The sequence below is a fragment of the Cynocephalus volans genome, chromosome 11 (genome assembly GCF_027409185.1).
Source record: "Cynocephalus volans isolate mCynVol1 chromosome 11, mCynVol1.pri, whole genome shotgun sequence".
NCBI lineage: Eukaryota > Metazoa > Chordata > Mammalia > Dermoptera > Cynocephalidae > Cynocephalus > Cynocephalus volans.
This window is the reverse complement of record NC_084470.1, coordinates 132,109,725-132,128,371: the sequence shown is the minus strand read 5'-3', so window position 1 is coordinate 132,128,371 and position 18,647 is coordinate 132,109,725.

Here is an 18,647-nt window from a genome sequence, read left to right as displayed (position 1 = left end):
ACTGGTTCAATTTGGTTTTATCCCGTTTGAACCGGTTTTATCCGGTTTAAACCGGTATAAACCAGTTCAATCCGGTTTTATCCTGTTTAAACCGGTTTAAACCGGATCAATCCGATTTTATCCGGTTTAAACCGGTTCAATCCAGTTTTATCCGGTTTAAACCGGTTTAAGCTGGTTCAATCTGGTTTTATCCGGTTTAAACCGGTTCAATCTTGTTTTATCCGGTTTAAACCGGTTGAAACCAGTTCAATCTGGTTTTATCTGGTTTAGACCATTTCAAACCGGTTCACTCCGGTTTTATCCGGTTTAAACCAGGTGTATCAATTTCTATCTGATTTAAACCGTTTTAAACTGGTTCAATCCGGTTTTATCCGTTTTAAACCGGTTCAATCTGGTTTTATGGGGTTTAAACTGGTTCAATTTGGTTTTATCCGGTTTAAACCGGTTTTATCCATTTTAAACCGGTTTAATCCAGTTCAATCCGGTTATATCCGGTTTAAACCGGTTCGAACCAGTTCAGTCCTGTTTTATCCGGTTTAAACCGGTTCTATCCGGTTCTATACAGTTGAAACCGGTTTAAACCGTTTCAATCAGGTTTTATCCAGTTTAAACCGGTTCTATCCAATTGAAACCGTATTAAACCAGTTTAATCCGGTTTTATCCGGTTTAAACCGGTTCAGTCTGTTTTTATCCGGTTTAAACCGGGTTAAACCGGTTCAATCCGGTTTTATCTGGTTTAAACCGGTTTTATCCGGTTTAAACCAGTTCATTCCGGTTTTATCCTGTTTAAACCGGTTATATCCGGTTTCATCCGGTTTATCCGGTTTAAACCAGTTTAATCCGGTTTTATCCGGCCTAAACCGGTTCAATCTGGTATTATCCGGTTTAAACTGGTTCAATTTGGTTTTATCCCGTTTGAACCGGTTTTATCCGGTTTAAACCGGTATAAACCAGTTCAATCCGGTTTTATCCGGTTTAAACCGGTTTAAACCAGTTCAATCCGGTTTTATCCGGTTTAAACGGGTTTCAGCCGGTTCTATCCGGTTTAAACCGGTTTGAGCCGGTTCATGCCGGTTTTATCCGGTTTAAACCGGATACCGGTTTAAACCGGCTCTATCCAGTTTAAACAGGTTTAAGCCGGTTCAATCCGGTTTTATAAAGTTTAAACCGGTTCAATCCGTTTTTTCTGGTTCAATCCGGTTTAAACCGTTTCAATCTGGTTTTATCCGGTTTGAACCGGTTTAAACCACTTCAATCCGGTTTTATCCGGTTTAAACCGGTTCTATCCGGTTCTATCCGGTTGAAACCGGTTTAATCCGGTTCAATCCGGTTTGCTCCGGTTTAAACCGGTTCAATCTGGTTTAATCCGGTTTAAACCGGTTTTAACCGATTCAATCCGGTTTATCCAGTATAAACTGGTTTAATCCGTTTCAATCCGGTTTTATCCGGTTTACACCGATTTAAACCGGTTCAGTCCGGTTTTATCCAGTTTAAACCGGTTATATCCGGTTTAAACCGGTATAAACCAGTTCAATCCGGTTTTATCCTGTTTAAACCGGTTTAAACCGGATAAATCCGGTTTTATCCGGTTTCAACGGGTTTTAACCGGTTCTATACAGTTTAAACAGGTTTAAACCTGTTCAATCCGATTTCATCCGGTTGAAACCGATTCAACCTAGTTTTATCCGGTTTAAACCGGTTTAAGCTTTTTGAATCCGGTTTTATCCAGTTTAAACCGGTTTTATCCGTTTTAAACTGGTTTAATCCAGTTCAATCCGGTTTTATCCGGTTTAAACCATTTCTATCCGGTTCTATCCGTTTTAAACCGGTTTAAACCAGTTCATTCCGGTTTTATCCGGTTTCAACCGGTTTGAACCGGTTCAATCCGGTTTTATCCGGTTTTAACCAGTTTGAACCGGTTCAATCTGGTTTTATCCAGTTTAAACCGGTTCTATCCGGTTCTATCCGTTTGAAACCAGTTTAAACCGGTTCAATCCGGTTTTATAAGGTTTATACCGTTTCTATCCGGTTCTATCCGGTTGAAACCAGTTTAAACCGGTTCAATCCGGTTTTATCCGGTTCAAACCGTTTCTATCCGGTTCTATAAATTTGAAACCGGTTTAAACCGGTTCAATCCGGTTTTATCCGGTTTAAACCGGTTCAGTCTGGTTTTATCCGGTTTCAACCGATTTAAACCGGTTCAATCCGGTTTTATCCGGTTTAAACCGGTTCTATGCTGTTTATACCAGTTTAAGCCTGTTCAATCGGGTTTTATCCGGTTTAGACCTGTTTAAGCCGGTTCATTCCAGTTTTATCCAGTTTAAACCGGTTTAAACCCTTTCAATCCGTTTTTATCCGGTTTCAACCGGTTTACACCGGTTCAATCCGGTTTTATCCGGTTTAAACCGTTTCTATCCACTTCTATCCGTTTTAAACCGGTTTAATCCTGTTCATACTGGTTTTATCCAGTTTAAACCGGTTTGAACCGGTTCAATCCGGTTTTATCCGGTTTAAACCGGTTTAAGCCGGTTCAATCCGGTTTTATCTGTTTTAAACCGGTTTAATCCTGTTTAAACCGGTTTAAGCTGGTTCAATCCGGTTTTATCCAATTTAAACCGGTTCTATCCGGTTCTATCCGGTTGAAACCAGTTTAAACCGGTTCAATCCGGTTTTATTCAGTTTAAACCAGTTCAATCCGGTTTTATCCGGTTTAAACCGGTTCAATCCGGTTTTATCCGGTTTAAACCAGTTTGAACCGGTTCAATCCGGTTTTATCCAGTTTAAACCGGTTTAAACCCGTTCAATCCTATTTTATCTCGTTTAGACCGGTTCTATCCGGTTCTATCCTTTTTAAATCGGATTAAACTGGTTCTATCCTGTTCTATCCTGTTTTAACTGGATTAAACCATTTCAATCCGGTTTTATCGGGTTTAAACCGGTTCTATCCGTTTCCATCTGGTTTAAACGGGTTTCAACTGGTTCAATCCGGTTTTATCCGTTTTAATCTGGTTCAATCTGATTTTATCCGGTTTAAACTGTTTCAATTTGGTTTTATCCAGTTTAAACCAGTTTGAACCGGTTCAATCCGGTTTTATCCGGTTTAAACCGGTTTAAACTGGGTCAATCCGGTTTTGTCCAGTTTAAACCTGTTCAATCCGGTTTTCTCTAGTTTAAACCGGTTTAGACAGGTTCAATCCGGTTTTACCCAGTTTAAACCGGTTCTATCCGGTTCTATCCGGTTGAAACCGGTTTAAACCGGTTCAATCCGGTTTTATCCGGTTTAAACCAGTTCAATCCGGTTTTATCCACTTTAAACCGGTTTAAACTGGTTCAATCCGGTTTTATCCGGTTTAAACCGGTTTAAACCGGTTCAATCCGGTTTTATCCGGTTTAAACCGGTTCTATCCAGTTCTTTCCGGTTTAAACCGGTTCTATCCAGTTCTATCTGGTTTAAACCGGTTCAATCCGGTTTTATCCAGTTTAAACCGGTTTAAACTGGTTCAATCCGGTTTTATCCGGTTTAAACGGTTTCTATCCGGCTTAAACCGCTTCTATCTGGTTTAAACCGGTTTAAACCGCTTCAATCCGGTTTTATCCGGTTTAAACCGATTTAAAACAGTTCAATCCGGTTTTATCCGGTTTAAACGGGTTTCAGCCGGTTCTATCCGGTTTAAACCGGTTTGAGCCGGTTCATTCCGGTTTTATCCGGTTTAAACCGGATACCGGTTTAAACCGGCTCTATCCAGTTTAAACAGGTTTAAGCCGGTTCAATCCGGTTTTATACAGTTTAAACCGGTTCAATCCGTTTTTTCCGGTTCAATCCGGTTTAAACCGTTTCAATCTGGTTTTATCCGGTTTGAACCGGTTTAAACCGCTTCAATCCGGTTTTATCCGGTTAAAACCGGTTCAATCCGTTTTTATCCAGTTTAAACCGGTTCTATCCGTTTTAAACCCTTTTAAGCCAGTTCAATCTGGTTTTATCCAGTTTAAACCGGTCCTATCAGGTTTAAACCGGATTAGGCCGGTTCATTCCGGTTTTATCAATTTTAAACCGGTTTAAACTGCTTCAATCCGTTTATATCCGGTTTCAATCGGTTTCATCCGGTTCAATCCGGATTTATCCGGTTTAAAACAGTTCATTCCGGTTTTATCCGGTTTAAACCGGTTTGAAGTGGTTCAATCCGGTTTTATCTGGTTTAAACCGGTTTTATCCGGTTTAGACCAGTTCATTCCGGTTCTATCCGGTTGAAACCGGTTTAAACCGGTTCAATCCGGTTTTATCTGGTTTAAACCGGTTTTATCCGGTTTAAACCAGTTCATTCCGGTTTTATCCTGTTTAAACCGGTTATATCCGGTTTCATCCGGTTTATCCGGTTTAAACCAGTTTAATCCGGTTTTATCCAGCTTAAACCGGTTCAATCTGGTATTATCCGGTTTAAACTGGTTCAATTTGGTTTTATCCCGTTTGAACCGGTTTTATCCGGTTTAAACCGGTATAAACCAGTTCAATCCGGTTTTATCCTGTTTAAACCGGTTTAAACCGGATCAATCCGATTTTATCCGGTTTAAACCGGTTCAATCCAGTTTTATCCGGTTTAAACCGGTTTAAGCTGGTTCAATCCGGTTTTATCCGGTTTAAACCGGTTCAATCTTGTTTTATCCGGTTTAAACCGGTTGAAACCAGTTCAATCTGGTTTTATCTGGTTTAGACCATTTCAAACCGGTTCACTCCGGTTTTATCCGGTTTAAACCAGGTGTATCAATTTCTATCTGATTTAAACCGTTTTAAACTGGTTCAATCCGGTTTTATCCGTTTTAAACCGGTTCAATCTGGTTTTATGGGGTTTAAACTGGTTCAATTTGGTTTTATCCGGTTTAAACCGGTTTTATCCATTTTAAACCGGTTTAATCCAGTTCAATCCGGTTATATCCGGTTTAAACCGGTTCGAACCAGTTCAGTCCTGTTTTATCCGGTTTAAACCGGTTCTATCCGGTTCTATACAGTTGAAACCGGTTTAAACCGTTTCAATCAGGTTTTATCCAGTTTAAACCGGTTCTATCCAATTGAAACCGTATTAAACCAGTTTAATCCGGTTTTATCCGGTTTAAACCGGTTCAGTCTGTTTTTATCCGGTTTAAACCGGGTTAAACCGGTTCAATCCGGTTTTATCTGGTTTAAACCGGTTTTATCCGGTTTAAACCAGTTCATTCCGGTTTTATCCTGTTTAAACCGGTTATATCCGGTTTCATCCGGTTTATCCGGTTTAAACCAGTTTAATCCGGTTTTATCCGGCTTAAACCGGTTCAATCTGGTATTATCCGGTTTAAACTGGTTCAATTTGGTTTTATCCCGTTTGAACCGGTTTTATCCGGTTTAAACCGGTATAAACCAGTTCAATCCGGTTTTATCCGGTTTAAACCGGTTTAAACCAGTTCAATCCGGTTTTATCCGGTTTAAACGGGTTTCAGCCGGTTCTATCCGGTTTAAACCGGTTTGAGCCGGTTCATGCCGGTTTTATCCGGTTTAAACCGGATACCGGTTTAAACCGGCTCTATCCAGTTTAAACAGGTTTAAGCCGGTTCAATCCGGTTTTATACAGTTTAAACCGGTTCAATCCGTTTTTTCTGGTTCAATCCGGTTTAAACCGTTTCAATCTGGTTTTATCCGGTTTGAACCGGTTTAAACCACTTCAATCCGGTTTTATCCGGTTTAAACCGGTTCTATCCGGTTCTATCCGGTTGAAACCGGTTTAATCCGGTTCAATCCGGTTTGCTCCGGTTTAAACCGGTTCAATCTGGTTTAATCCGGTTTAAACCGGTTTTAACCGATTCAATCCGGTTTATCCAGTATAAACTGGTTTAATCCGTTTCAATCCGGTTTTATCCGGTTTACACCGATTTAAACCGGTTCAGTCCGGTTTTATCCAGTTTAAACCGGTTATATCCGGTTTAAACCGGTATAAACCAGTTCAATCCGGTTTTATCCTGTTTAAACCGGTTTAAACCGGATAAATCCGGTTTTATCCGGTTTCAACGGGTTTTAACCGGTTCTATACAGTTTAAACAGGTTGAAACCTGTTCAATCCGATTTCATCCGGTTGAAACCGATTCAACCTAGTTTTATCCGGTTTAAACCGGTTTAAGCTTTTTGAATCCGGTTTTATCCAGTTTAAACCGGTTTTATCCGTTTTAAACTGGTTTAATCCAGTTCAATCCGGTTTTATCCGGTTTAAACCATTTCTATCCGGTTCTATCCGTTTTAAACCGGTTTAAACCAGTTCATTCCGGTTTTATCCGGTTTCAACCGGTTTGAACCGGTTCAATCCGGTTTTATCCGGTTTTAACCAGTTTGAACCGGTTCAATCTGGTTTTATCCAGTTTAAACCGGTTCTATCCGGTTCTATCCGTTTGAAACCAGTTTAAACCGGTTCAATCCGGTTTTATAAGGTTTATACCGTTTCTATCCGGTTCTATCCGGTTGAAACCAGTTTAAACCGGTTCAATCCGGTTTTATCCGGTTCAAACCGTTTCTATCCGGTTCTATAAAGTTGAAACCGGTTTAAACCGGTTCAAACAGGTTTTATCCGGTTTAAAACGGTTCTATCCGGTTGAAAGCGTTTTAAACCGGTTCAATCCGGTTTTATCCGGTTTAAACCGGTTCAGTCTGGTTTTATCCGGTTTCAACCGATTTAAACCGGTTCAATCCGGTTTTATCCGGTTTAAACCGGTTCTATGCTGTTTATACCAGTTTAAGCCTGTTCAATCGGGTTTTATCCGGTTTAGACCTGTTTAAGCCGGTTCATTCCAGTTTTATCCAGTTTAAACCGGTTTAAACCCTTTCAATCCGTTTTTATCCGGTTTCAACCGGTTTACACCGGTTCAATCCGGTTTTATCCGGTTTAAACCGTTTCTATCCACTTCTATCCGTTTTAAACCGGTTTGATCCAGTTCATACTGGTTTTATCCAGTTTAAACCGGTTTGAACCGGTTCAATCCGGTTTTATCCGGTTTAAACCGGTTTAAGCCGGTTCAATCCGGTTTTATCTGTTTTAAACCGGTTTAATCCTGTTTAAACCGGTTTAAGCTGGTTCAATCCGGTTTTATCCAGTTTAAACCGGTTCAATCCGGTTCTATCCGGTTGAAACCAGTTTAAACCGGTTCAATCCGGTTTTATCCAGTTTAAACCAGTTCAATCCGGTTTTATCCGGTTTAAACCGGTTCAATCCGGTTTTATCCGGTTTAAACCAGTTTGAACCGGTTCAATCCGGTTTTATCCAGTTTAAACCGGTTTAAACCGGTTCAATCCTATTTTATCTCGTTTAGACCGGTTCTATCCGGTTCTATCCTTTTTAAATCGGATTAAACTGGTTCTATCCTGTTCTATCCTGTTTTAACTGGATTAAACCATTTCAATCCGGTTTTATCGGGTTTAAACCGGTTCTATCCGTTTCCATCTGGTTTAAACGGGTTTCAACTGGTTCAATCCGGTTTTATCCGTTTTAATCTGGTTCAATCTGATTTTATCTGGTTTAAACTGTTTCAATTTGGTTTTATCCAGTTTAAACCAGTTTGAACCGGTTCAATCCGGTTTTATCCGGTTTAAACCGGTTTAAACTGGGTCAATCCGGTTTTGTCCAGTTTAAACCTGTTCAATCCGGTTTTCTCTAGTTTAAACCGGTTTAGACAGGTTCAATCCGGTTTTACCCAGTTTAAACCGGTTCTATCCGGTTCTATCCGGTTGAAACCGGTTTAAACCGGTTCAATCCGGTTTTATCCGGTTTAAACCAGTTCAATCCGGTTTTATCCACTTTAAACCGGTTTAAACCTGTTCAATCCGGTTTTATCCGGTTTAAACCGGTTTAAACCGGTTCAATCCGGTTTTATCCGGTTTAAACCGGTTCTATCCAGTTCTTTCCGGTTTAAACCGGTTCTATCCAGTTCTATCTGGTTTAAACCGGTTCAATCCGGTTTTATCCGGTTTAAACCGGTTTAAACTGGTTCAATCCTGTTTTATCCGGTTTAAACGGTTTCTATCCGGCTTAAACCGCTTCTATCTGGTTTAAACCGGTTTAAACCGCTTCAATCCTGTTTTATCCGGTTTAAACCGGTTTAAACCAGTTCAATCCGGTTTTATCCGGTTTAAACGGGTTTCAGCCGGTTCTATCCGGTTTAAACCGGTTTGAGCCGGTTCATGCCGGTTTTATCCGGTTTAAACCGGATACCGGTTTAAACCGGCTCTATCCAGTTTAAACAGGTTTAAGCCGGTTCAATCCGGTTTTATACAGTTTAAACCGGTTCAATCCGTTTTTTCCGGTTCAATCCGGTTTAAACCGTTTCAATCTGGTTTTATCCGGTTTGAACCGGTTTAAACCGCTTCAATCCGGTTTTATCCGGTTTAAACCATTTCTATCCGGTTCTATCCGTTTTAAACCGGTTTAAACCAGTTCATTCCGGTTTTATCCGGTTTCAACCGGTTTGAACCGGTTCAATCCGGTTTTATCCGGTTTTAACCAGTTTGAACCGGTTCAATCCAGTTTTATCCAGTTTAAACCGGTTCTATCCGGTTCTATCCGTTTGAAACCAGTTTAAACCGGTTCAATCCGGTTTTATAAGGTTTATACCGTTTCTATCCGGTTCTATCCGGTTGAAACCAGTTTAAACCGGTTCAATCCGGTTTTATCCGGTTCAAACCGTTTCTATCCGGTTCTATAAAGTTGAAACCGGTTTAAACCGGTTCAAACAGGTTTTATCCGGTTTAAAACGGTTCTATCCGGTTGAAAGCGTTTTAAACCGGTTCAGTCTGGTTTTATCCGGTTTCAACCGATTTAAACCGGTTCAATCCGGTTTTATCCGGTTTAAACCGGTTCTATGCTGTTTATACCAGTTTAAGCCTGTTCAATCGGGTTTTATCCGGTTTAGACCTGTTTAAGCCGGTTCATTCCAGTTTTATCCAGTTTAAACCGGTTTAAACCCTTTCAATCCGTTTTTATCCGGTTTCAACCGGTTTACACCGGTTCAATCCGGTTTTATCCGGTTTAAACCGTTTCTATCCACTTCTATCCGTTTTAAACCGGTTTAATCCTGTTCATACTGGTTTTATCCAGTTTAAACCGGTTTGAACCGGTTCAATCCGGTTTTATCCGGTTTAAACCGGTTTAAGCCGGTTCAATCCGGTTTTATCTGTTTTAAACCGGTTTAATCCTGTTTAAACCGGTTTAAGCTGGTTCAATCCGGTTTTATCCAATTTAAACCGGTTCTATCCGGTTCTATCCGGTTGAAACCAGTTTAAACCGGTTCAATCCGGTTTTATTCAGTTTAAACCAGTTCAATCCGGTTTTATCCGGTTTAAACCGGTTCAATCCGGTTTTATCCGGTTTAAACCAGTTTGAACCGGTTCAATCCGGTTTTATCCAGTTTAAACCGGTTTAAACCCGTTCAATCCTATTTTATCTCGTTTAGACCGGTTCTATCCGGTTCTATCCTTTTTAAATCGGATTAAACTGGTTCTATCCTGTTCTATCCTGTTTTAACTGGATTAAACCATTTCAATCCGGTTTTATCGGGTTTAAACCGGTTCTATCCGTTTCCATCTGGTTTAAACGGGTTTCAACTGGTTCAATCCGGTTTTATCCGTTTTAATCTGGTTCAATCTGATTTTATCCGGTTTAAACTGTTTCAATTTGGTTTTATCCAGTTTAAACCAGTTTGAACCGGTTCAATCCGGTTTTATCCGGTTTAAACCGGTTTAAACTGGGTCAATCCGGTTTTGTCCAGTTTAAACCTGTTCAATCCGGTTTTCTCTAGTTTAAACCGGTTTAGACAGGTTCAATCCGGTTTTACCCAGTTTAAACCGGTTCTATCCGGTTCTATCCGGTTGAAACCGGTTTAAACCGGTTCAATCCGGTTTTATCCGGTTTAAACCAGTTCAATCCGGTTTTATCCACTTTAAACCGGTTTAAACTGGTTCAATCCGGTTTTATCCGGTTTAAACCGGTTTAAACCGGTTCAATCCGGTTTTATCCGGTTTAAACCGGTTCTATCCAGTTCTTTCCGGTTTAAACCGGTTCTATCCAGTTCTATCTGGTTTAAACCGGTTCAATCCGGTTTTATCCAGTTTAAACCGGTTTAAACTGGTTCAATCCGGTTTTATCCGGTTTAAACGGTTTCTATCCGGCTTAAACCGCTTCTATCTGGTTTAAACCGGTTTAAACCGCTTCAATCCGGTTTTATCCGGTTTAAACCGATTTAAAACAGTTCAATCCGGTTTTATCCGGTTTAAACGGGTTTCAGCCGGTTCTATCCGGTTTAAACCGGTTTGAGCCGGTTCATTCCGGTTTTATCCGGTTTAAACCGGATACCGGTTTAAACCGGCTCTATCCAGTTTAAACAGGTTTAAGCCGGTTCAATCCGGTTTTATACAGTTTAAACCGGTTCAATCCGTTTTTTCCGGTTCAATCCGGTTTAAACCGTTTCAATCTGGTTTTATCCGGTTTGAACCGGTTTAAACCACTTCAATCCGGTTTTATCCGGTTTAAACCGGTTCTATCCGGTTCTATCCGGTTGAAACCAGTTTAATCCGGTTCAATCCGGTTTGCTCCGGTTTAAACCGGTTCAATCTGGTTTAATCCGGTTTAAACCGGTTTTAACCGATTCAATCCGGTTTATCCAGTATAAACTGGTTTAATCTGTTTCAATCCGGTTTTATCCGGTTTACACCGATTTAAACCGGTTCAGTCCGGTTTTATCCAGTTTAAACCGGTTATATCCGGTTTAAACCGGTATAAACCAGTTCAATCCGGTTTTATCCTGTTTAAACCGGTTTAAACCGGATCAATCCGGTTTTATCCGGTTTCAACCGGTTTTAACCGGTTCTATACAGTTTAAACAGGTTTAAACCTGTTCAATCCGATTTCATCCGGTTGAAACCGATTCAACCTAGTTTTATCCGGTTTAAACCGGTTTAAGCTTTTTGAATCCGGTTTTATCCAGTTTAAACCGGTTTTATCCGTTTTAAACTGGTTTAATCCAGTTCAATCCGGTTTTATCCGGTTTAAACCATTTCTATCCAGTTCTATCCGTTTTAAACCGGTTTAAACCAGTTCATTCCGGTTTTATCCGGTTTCAACCGGTTTGAACCGTTTCAATCCGGTTTTATCCGGTTTTAACCAGTTTGAACCGGTTCAATCTGGTTTTATCCAGTTTAAACCGGTTCTATCCGGTTCTATCCGTTTGAAACCAGTTTAAACCGGTTCAATCCGGTTTTATCCGGTTTATACCGTTTCTATCCGGTTCTATCCGGTTGAAACCAGTTTAAACCGGTTCAATCCGGTTTTATCCGGTTCAAACCGGTTCTATCCGGTTCTATAAAGTTGAAACCGGTTTAAACCGGTTCAAACAGGTTTTATCCGGTTTAAACCGGTTCTATCCGGTTGAAAGCGTTTTAAACCGGTTCAATCCGGTTTTATCCGGTTTAAACCGGTTCAGTCTGGTTTTATCCGGTTTCAACCGATTTAAACCGGTTCAATCCGGTTTTATCCGGTTTAAACCGGTTCTATGCTGTTTATACCAGTTTAAGCCTGTTCAATCGGGTTTTATCCGGTTTAGACCTGTTTAAGCCGGTTCATTCCAATTTTATCCAGTTTAAACCGGTTTAAACCCTTTCAATCCGTTTTTATCCGGTTTCAACCGGTTTAAGCTGGTTCAATCCGGTTTTATCCGGTTTAAACCGGTTCAATCTTGTTTTATCCGGTTTAAACCGTTTGAAACCAGTTCAATCCGGTTTTATCTGGTTTAGACCAGTTCAAACCGGTTCATTCCGGTTTTATCCAGTTTAAACCAGTTCTATCCATTTCTATCTGGTTTAAACCGGTTTAAACTGGTTCAATCCGGTTTTATCCGGTTTAAACCGGTTCTATCCGTTTTAACCGGTTTAAAACAGTTCATTCCGGTTTTATCTGGTTTAAACCGGTTTGAACCGGTTCAATCCGGATTTATCCGGTTAAAACCAGTTTAAGCCAGTTCAATCCGGTTTTATCTGGTTTAAACCTGTTTAAGCCGGTTCAATCCGGTTTTATCCAGTTTAAACCTGTTCTATCTGCTTCTATCCAGTTGAAACCGGTTTAAACCGGTTCAATCCGGTTTTATCCGGTTTAAACCTGTTCAATCCTGTTTTATCCAGTTTAAACCGGTTCTATCCGGTTCTATACAGATGAAAATGGTTTAAACCGGATCAATCAGGTTTTAACCGGTTTAAACCGGTTCTATCCGGTTGAAACCGTATTAAACCGGTTATATCCGGTTTTATCCGGTTTTAACCGGTTCAGTCTGGTTTTATCCAGTTTCAACCGGTTTAAACCGGTTCAATCCGGTTTTATCCGGTTTAAACCGGTTCTATGCTGTTTATACCAGTTTAAGCCTGTTCAATCGGGTTTTATCCGGTTTAGACCTGTTTAAGCCGGTTCATTCCAGTTTTATCCAGTTTAAACCGGTTTAAACCCTTTCAATCCGTTTTTATCCGGTTTCAACCGGTTTACACCGGTTCAATCCGGTTTTATCCGGTTTAAACCGTTTCTATCCACTTCTATCCGTTTTAAACCGGTTTAAACCAGTTCATTCCGGTTTTATCCGGTTTAAACCGGTTTGAACCGGTTCAATCCGGTTTTATCCGGTTTAAACCGGTTTAAGCCGGTTCAATCCGGTTTTATCCGGTTTAAACCGGTTTAATCCTGTTTAAAGCGGTTTAAGCTGGTTCAATCCGGTTTTATCCAGTTTAAACCGGTTCTATCCGGTTCTATCCGGTTGAAACCAGTTTAAACCGGTTCAATCCGGTTTTATCCGGTTTAAACTGCTTCAGTACAGTTTTATCCGGTTTAAACCAGTTAATTCCGGTTTTATCCGGTTTAAACCGGTTCAATCCGGTTTTATCTGGTTTAAACCAGTTCACTCTGGTTTTATCCGGTTTAAACCGGTTCGAACCGGTTCAATCCGGTTTTACCCGGTTTAAACCTGTTTAAGCTGGTTCAATCCGGTTTTATCCAGTTTAAACTGGTTCTATCCAGTTCTATCCAGTTGAAACCGGTTTAAACCAGTTCAAAGCGGTTTTATCCGGTTAAAACCGGTTCAATCCGTTTTTATCCAGTTTAAACCGGTTCTATCCGTTTTAAACCCTTTTAAGCCAGTTCAATCTGGTTTTATCCAGTTTAAACCGGTCCTATCAGGTTTAAACCGGATTAGGCCGGTTCATTCCGGTTTTATCAATTTTAAACCGGTTTAAACTGCTTCAATCCGTTTATATCCGGTTTCAATCGGTTTCATCCGGTTCAATCCGGATTTATCCGGTTTAAAACAGTTCATTCCGGTTTTATCCGGTTTAAACCGGTTTGAAGTTGTTCAATCCGGTTTTATCTGGTTTAAACCGGTTTTATCCGGTTTAGACCAGTTCATTCCGGTTCTATCCGGTTGAAACCGGTTTAAACCGGTTCAATCCGGTTTTATCTGGTTTAAACCGGTTTTATCCGGTTTAAACCAGTTCATTCCGGTTTTATCCTGTTTAAACCGGTTATATCCGGTTTCATCCGGTTTATCCGGTTTAAACCAGTTTAATCCGGTTTTATCCAGCTTAAACCGGTTCAATCTGGTATTATCCGGTTTAAACTGGTTCAATTTGGTTTTATCCCGTTTGAACCGGTTTTATCCGGTTTAAACCGGTATAAACCAGTTCAATCCGGTTTTATCCTGTTTAAACCGGTTTAAACCGGATCAATCCGATTTTATCCGGTTTAAACCGGTTCAATCCAGTTTTATCCGGTTTAAACCGGTTTAAGCTGGTTCAATCCGGTTTTATCCGGTTTAAACCGGTTCAATCTTGTTTTATCCGGTTTAAACCGGTTGAAACCAGTTCAATCTGGTTTTATCTGGTTTAGACCATTTCAAACCGGTTCACTCCGGTTTTATCCGGTTTAAACCAGGTGTATCAATTTCTATCTGATTTAAACCGTTTTAAACTGGTTCAATCCGGTTTTATCCGTTTTAAACCGGTTCAATCTGGTTTTATGGGGTTTAAACTGGTTCAATTTGGTTTTATCCGGTTTAAACCGGTTTTATCCATTTTAAACCGGTTTAATCCAGTTCAATCCGGTTATATCCGGTTTAAACCGGTTCGAACCAGTTCAGTCCTGTTTTATCCGGTTTAAACCGGTTCTATCCGGTTCTATACAGTTGAAACCGGTTTAAAACCGTTTCAATCAGGTTTTATCCAGTTTAAACCGGTTCTATCCAATTGAAACCGTATTAAACCAGTTTAATCCGGTTTTATCCGGTTTAAACCGGTTCAGTCTGTTTTTATCCGGTTTAAACCGGGTTAAACCGGTTCAATCCGGTTTTATCTGGTTTAAACCGGTTTTATCCGGTTTAAACCAGTTCATTCCGGTTTTATCCTGTTTAAACCGGTTATATCCGGTTTCATCCGGTTTATCCGGTTTAAACCAGTTTAATCCGGTTTTATCCGGCTTAAACCGGTTCAATCTGGTATTATCCGGTTTAAACTGGTTCAATTTGGTTTTATCCCGTTTGAACCGGTTTTATCCGGTTTAAACCGGTATAAACCAGTTCAATCCGGTTTTATCCGGTTTAAACCGGTTTAAACCAGTTCAATCCGGTTTTATCCGGTTTAAACGGGTTTCAGCCGGTTCTATCCGGTTTAAACCGGTTTGAGCCGGTTCATGCCGGTTTTATCCGGTTTAAACCGGATACCGGTTTAAACCGGCTCTATCCAGTTTAAACAGGTTTAAGCCGGTTCAATCCGGTTTTATACAGTTTAAACCGGTTCAATCCGTTTTTTCTGGTTCAATCCGGTTTAAACCGTTTCAATCTGGTTTTATCCGGTTTGAACCGGTTTAAACCACTTCAATCCGGTTTTATCCGGTTTAAAACCGGTTCTATACGGTTCTATCCGGTTGAAACCGGTTTAATCCGGTTCAATCCGGTTTGCTCCGGTTTAAACCGGTTCAATCTGGTTTAATCCGGTTTAAACCGGTTTTAACCGATTCAATCCGGTTTATCCAGTATAAACTGGTTTAATCCGTTTCAATCCGGTTTTATCCGGTTTACACCGATTTAAACCGGTTCAGTCCGGTTTTATCCAGTTTAAACCGGTTATATCCGGTTTAAACCGGTATAAACCAGTTCAATCCGGTTTTATCCTGTTTAAACCGGTTTAAACCGGATAAATCCGGTTTTATCCGGTTTCAACGGGTTTTAACCGGTTCTATACAGTTTAAACAGGTTTAAACCTGTTCAATCCGATTTCATCCGGTTGAAACCGATTCAACCTAGTTTTATCCGGTTTAAACCGGTTTAAGCTTTTTGAATCCGGTTTTATCCAGTTTAAACCGGTTTTATCCGTTTTAAACTGGTTTAATCCAGTTCAATCCGGTTTTATCCGGTTTAAACCATTTCTATCCGGTTCTATCCGTTTTAAACCGGTTTAAACCAGTTCATTCCGGTTTTATCCGGTTTCAACCGGTTTGAACCGGTTCAATCCGGTTTTATCCGGTTTTAACCAGTTTGAACCGGTTCAATCTGGTTTTATCCAGTTTAAACCGGTTCTATCCGGTTCTATCCGTTTGAAACCAGTTTAAACCGGTTCAATCCGGTTTTATAAGGTTTATACCGTTTCTATCCGGTTCTATCCGGTTGAAACCAGTTTAAACCGGTTCAATCCGGTTTTATCCGGTTCAAACCGTTTCTATCCGGTTCTATAAAGTTGAAACCGGTTTAAACCGGTTCAAACAGGTTTTATCCGGTTTAAAACGGTTCTATCCGGTTGAAAGCGTTTTAAACCGGTTCAATCCGGTTTTATCCGGTTTAAACCGGTTCAGTCTGGTTTTATCCGGTTTCAACCGATTTAAACCGGTTCAATCCGGTTTTATCCGGTTTAAACCGGTTCTATGCTGTTTATACCAGTTTAAGCCTGTTCAATCGGGTTTTATCCGGTTTAGACCTGTTTAAGCCGGTTCATTCCAGTTTTATCCAGTTTAAACCGGTTTAAACCCTTTCAATCCGTTTTTATCCGGTTTCAACCGGTTTACACCGGTTCAATCCGGTTTTATCCGGTTTAAACCGTTTCTATCCACTTCTATCCGTTTTAAACCGGTTTGATCCAGTTCATACTGGTTTTATCCAGTTTAAACCGGTTTGAACCGGTTCAATCCGGTTTTATCCGGTTTAAACCGGTTTAAGCCGGTTCAATCCGGTTTTATCTGTTTTAAACCGGTTTAATCCTGTTTAAACCGGTTTAAGCTGGTTCAATCCGGTTTTATCCAGTTTAAACCGGTTCAATCCGGTTCTATCCGGTTGAAACCAGTTTAAACCGGTTCAATCCGGTTTTATCCAGTTTAAACCAGTTCAATCCGGTTTTATCCGGTTTAAACCGGTTCAATCCGGTTTTATCCGGTTTAAACCAGTTTGAACCGGTTCAATCCGGTTTTATCCAGTTTAAACCGGTTTAAACCGGTTCAATCCTATTTTATCTCGTTTAGACCGGTTCTATCCGGTTCTATCCTTTTTAAATCGGATTAAACTGGTTCTATCCTGTTCTATCCTGTTTTAACTGGATTAAACCATTTCAATCCGGTTTTATCGGGTTTAAACCGGTTCTATCCGTTTCCATCTGGTTTAAACGGGTTTCAACTGGTTCAATCCGGTTTTATCCGTTTTAATCTGGTTCAATCTGATTTTATCTGGTTTAAACTGTTTCAATTTGGTTTTATCCAGTTTAAACCAGTTTGAACCGGTTCAATCCGGTTTTATCCGGTTTAAACCGGTTTAAACTGGGTCAATCCGGTTTTGTCCAGTTTAAACCTGTTCAATCCGGTTTTCTCTAGTTTAAACCGGTTTAGACAGGTTCAATCCGGTTTTACCCAGTTTAAACCGGTTCTATCCGGTTCTATCCGGTTGAAACCGGTTTAAACCGGTTCAATCCGGTTTTATCCGGTTTAAACCAGTTCAATCCGGTTTTATCCACTTTAAACCGGTTTAAACCTGTTCAATCCGGTTTTATCCGGTTTAAACCGGTTTAAACCGGTTCAATCCGGTTTTATCCGGTTTAAACCGGTTCTATCCAGTTCTTTCCGGTTTAAACCGGTTCTATCCAGTTCTATCTGGTTTAAACCGGTTCAATCCGGTTTTATCCGGTTTAAACCGGTTTAAACTGGTTCAATCCGGTTTTATCCGGTTTAAACGGTTTCTATCCGGCTTAAACCGCTTCTATCTGGTTTAAACCGGTTTAAACCGCTTCAATCCTGTTTTATCCGGTTTAAACCGGTTTAAACCAGTTCAATCCGGTTTTATCCGGTTTAAACGGGTTTCAGCCGGTTCTATCCGGTTTAAACCGGTTTGAGCCGGTTCATGCCGGTTTTATCCGGTTTAAACCGGATACCGGTTTAAACCGGCTCTATCCAGTTTAAACAGGTTTAAGCCGGTTCAATCCGGTTTTATACAGTTTAAACCGGTTCAATCCGTTTTTTCCGGTTCAATCCGGTTTAAACCGTTTCAATCTGGTTTTATCCGGTTTGAACCGGTTTAAACCGCTTCAATCCGGTTTTATCCGGTTTAAACCATTTCTATCCGGTTCTATCCGTTTTAAACCGGTATAAAACAGTTCATTCCGGTTTTATCCGGTTTCAACCGGTTTGAACCGGTTCAATCCGGTTTTATCCGGTTTTAACCAGTTTGAACCGGTTCAATCCAGTTTTATCCAGTCTAAACCGGTTCTATCCGGTTCTATCCGTTTGAAACCAGTTTAAACCGGTTCAATCCGGTTTTATCCGGTTTATACCGTTTCTATCCGGTTCTATCCGGTTGAAACCAGTTTAAACCGGTTCAATCCGGTTTTATCCGGTTTTAAACGGTTTAAGCTGGTTCAATCCGGTTTTATCCAGTTTAAACCGGTTCAATCTTGTTTTATCCGGATTAAACCGTTTGAAACCAGTTCAATCCGGTTTTATCTGGTTTAGACCAGTTCAAACCGGTTCATTCCGGTTTTATCCAGTTTAAACCAGTTCTATCCATTTCTATCTGGTTTAAACCGGTTTAAACTGGTTCAATCCGGTTTTATCCGGTTTAAACCGTTTTGAACCGGTTCAATCCGGTTTTATCCGGTTTAAACCGGTTTAAGCCGGTTCAATCCGGTTTTATCTGGTTTAAACCGGTTTAAGCCGGTTCAATCCGGTTTTATCCAGTTTAAACCTGTTCTATCCGCTTCTATCCAGTTGAAACCAGTTTAAACCGGTTCAATCCGGTTTTATCCGGTTTAAACCAGTTCAATCCTGTTTTATCCAGTTTAAACCGGTTATATCCGGTTCTATCCATTTGAAACCAGCTTAAACCGGTTCAATCCGGTTTTATCCGGTTTATACCGTTTCTATCCGGTTCTATCCGGTTGAAACCAGTTTAAACCGGTTCAATCCGGTTTTATCCGGTTTTAACCGGTTTAAGCTGGTTCAATCCGGTTTTATCCGGTTTAAACCGGTTCAATCTTGTTTTATCCGGTTTAAACCATTTGAAACCAGTTCAATCCGGTTTTATCTGGTTTAGACCAGTTCAAACCGGTTCATTCCGGTTTTATCCAGTTTAAACCAGTTCTATCC